We start from the raw sequence: 3,302 nt of genomic DNA, 5'->3' as shown, positions 1-3,302 counted from the left end.
GAACTGCCCTGGCACTAGCAGCCAAAGGCTTCTGCTGACCTTGGGTGACTCCTTCTCCTTTCCAATCCCGTTATCGCACTCTGCTAGATTGCCTGCTGCAGCAAAACCCCCTTAATGTCAAGCAGAAAAAATGGATAGCTCTGAAATGCAGGGAAATGAATTCAGAGGCTATTATAATGGAAATAGTTTAACTTCAGTCAACTTTAGCATTAAACCCATAAAAGGAGGCTGTGGTATACAGGACACCACCTCAACCTTTCTCCTAGCTATTAACTCTTTATATACCCAAAATGCATTTAGGCTCCTGTTTCACTCTGTGTGTGTGTGTGTGTGTGTGTGTGTGTGTGTGTGTGTAAGAGAGAGCGAGAGAGAGAGCGCACATACACACCTGAGTAAATGCACACATCTGCTGCTTCTCATGGCCCCCTCCTGGATTCTTTCCAAGTATTATTAACTCTTCTTGATGGGAGGCAGATATCTACCCACTTTCCATTTCACCCTGAGTGGGCAGAAGAGGTGTCATAGTACATCCTTCCATATATGATGCCATATCCCAGATATCACCACCTGCATTTCATACTCTGATTCATCTCACTCCTTCCTTTCTATGGGAGCTGCCCTGTATACCTAGTAAGTGTCCCATACAGCATTATTCCATGGATGAAATGAATAGCACATAATCCAGAAAACACTGCCAGACAACTCTGTGGAGGTTGTGTCTCTGTCTTCAGAGAGTTAAAGACATTGGTTCCCAAGCAAGTGTCTGCAATCCCAATCGGATTACTGCAAATATGACCAAACAAGAAATGAGGCTGCAAGCTAAGAAGTGGGGTCACAGCCTTAGGTTATAGGGAGCTGCTGTCTTAAAAGGAGTCGGTTCCACGTCTGTGAAGATGTGAATCCTGTATGTTCACTTCTACCTGTGCAAGCTGAGTAAAAGTGGGCACAAAAGACTGTTACATCAGCAACCCATCAGATGACAGAGATGTCAATCTCCCTTTGCCCTGGGGTTCTTAACTTCTCAATTTACAGAGCATTGGAGCTCCAGCTTGTGGTGTCTGTCTTTAGACTTCAAAGGGTTCATGAAATATATGGATGTGCTGTGCTGTGCTCTCCTCCATGTGCTGTGCTCCCCCCACAGCTTGTCCTTCCCTCCCCCTTCCCCATTCATTGGCACCAAATGCACAAGCTAAATTTGAAAACACATCTTGCTGGAAATGCATATGCTTATATTTATGGGCACAGTTGGTCATTTGGCCTGTACCAACAGATGCATTGGCAGATACTGGCTGCATAATCAGAGCCTGATCCACAGCACACCAATAGCAAGGGAAAAATGGCCATTGACTTCATTAAATGTTGGCTCAGATTATAAGCAGAGGAGCAGTGAAAATCTGGCCCTATATTTTTGTTTAAACTTTGGGGAGGAGAGGGTGAGTTATCCTAGCATTTCCCATTTGCATGGAATTAAGCTCCAAAAAGCATGAAATCTCCTTACCCCTGCACAGCTAAGGGAGTACAGATACCAATGGAAAAAAGATAGAGATCCAGAGAGAGAATGAACAGAGGGGAAAAACAGGGGTACAACATCCTGGAAAAGTCCCCAGAGGACTTTGACATCCCTAAAGGGAAGTTTGTCCCTAGAGTCTGCCTTTCAGGTTTTACCAAAGACCAACTTCATTCAGAAGCGACACTTGTAGTCCACCTACGCCCCAGCTAGTCTCACCTCCCCCTCCCCCCCATTACTCACACCTTTCTGTACACGCTTAAACAGCAAGCACTCCTGACTGCCCAGTTCTCAGCTGCTTCAACCTTCATCTTAGACTTGCGCTGCTTGTACATGATCCATGCCTACTAACCCCTCTTCTACCTGGAACAGTCTATCCTAATCCTGTCCCTTGAAAAATAATGCACTTTTCATGAGGATACTCCCCTCCCTTGCCTAGAGGGTGTAAAGGGGCTCAGGAAGTGGATCAATCCAACTCTGAATTTAGCTTGGACCTTCAATCTACAATGGCCTACATTTCAAAAGCAATAGGCCATGTCTAGGAGAATGGTGAAGCAGACTCAAAGTTTTGCACAGGTAATTGCCACAGACCAATAAAATCTGCTATTTCCAAAGACGGAGAGGTCTCCAGGCTCCTGGAGCCCCTAGGAATAGCTCCATTTCTCACTCCCACTGTCTGTCTGGGAAAGGTGAGCAGAGTTAATTGTCATTCCTTTCCATTCACTGAGGCATCATCTCTCTGATATGATACCTGGACACCTGAGCAACAATATCTAGGCCTGGCTATCATCCCCATCCTGTGTGTGAGTAAGAGACTCACATGCATACACACGTGCCTGGCCCACTGAGAGAGACACAGAGAGAGGGTTACATTGTAGTGAAATACAATGTTTGGGACAACTCCAGCGATTGCTCACAGGAACCAAGTGATGGCAGTAATTAAAGTTTAGTCTCCTCGGTATGATTCCCATCTGTGCTGATTGCTCCCTTCATTTCCATACTTTCTCACTTCACCCCTTATCCGTCCTATCAAATGCATGAATATGTGTCTCCGGAGACACAAGCCCGACAGCCCCAATGACAGATCACTGATCCCATGACTCACCGAGCTTTTAAACCCATTCTCATCCCCTCAGAACATGTTCCTTCGCTCTGGATGATACTGTGAGCTCCTTACAAATCTTTCAGTTGCCTGGTTACCGGGTTAATATTGATGACAAATGCTGGATGACAGTATGCTTAAGACTGCTTCCTCTGAGATCCAGTCTCTAGCTTTTCTCCTTTCCCAGTAACAGGGATCCTCCAGTACCTTCTTCCCTCTGCATCAAGTCTTTAGACACCCTTGGTCCCAACACCAGTACCCTGGCCTCTTGCCATTGTCTGTCTTACTGCTTGTGTGTTCAGTCTGGTTTGCGGTCCCCTGCCTTAGTTGCTTGAATCACCTGATCTCAGTATCTCAGAATAGATTCCCCTAACTCTCCCCAAGCCTTTCGCTATGCCTTGTCCAGAGACTGTGCTGCTATTTCTCCATCTCTCCAGTGCCCAGCATGCTTTCAGATTCTGTCCTGATCAAGGACTTCCTTCTGCATGCAGCACCCAGTGCCCTGGGGCTCCCATCCTAATTGGGGCTTTTGTTGCTATGGTAAATTAAAGAGATGGTATAATAAATGTGCTCCACACGTTGCAGGGAGAGGTTGGCCCAAAGAACCTATTCCCCAATAACTTATCCTTAGCTTGTCAGCTCTCTGAGGCCTAGACCACCTCTTTGTTTAGTATGTGTATAGCAATTGGGCAG

This window comes from Gavialis gangeticus, unplaced genomic scaffold (assembly GCF_001723915.1).
Source record: "Gavialis gangeticus isolate Ggan-Ray unplaced genomic scaffold, GavGan_comp1, whole genome shotgun sequence".
Lineage (NCBI taxonomy): Eukaryota > Metazoa > Chordata > Crocodylia > Gavialidae > Gavialis > Gavialis gangeticus.
The sequence above is the reverse complement of the archived record's forward strand: the minus strand, read 5'-3'. Positions refer to the sequence as shown.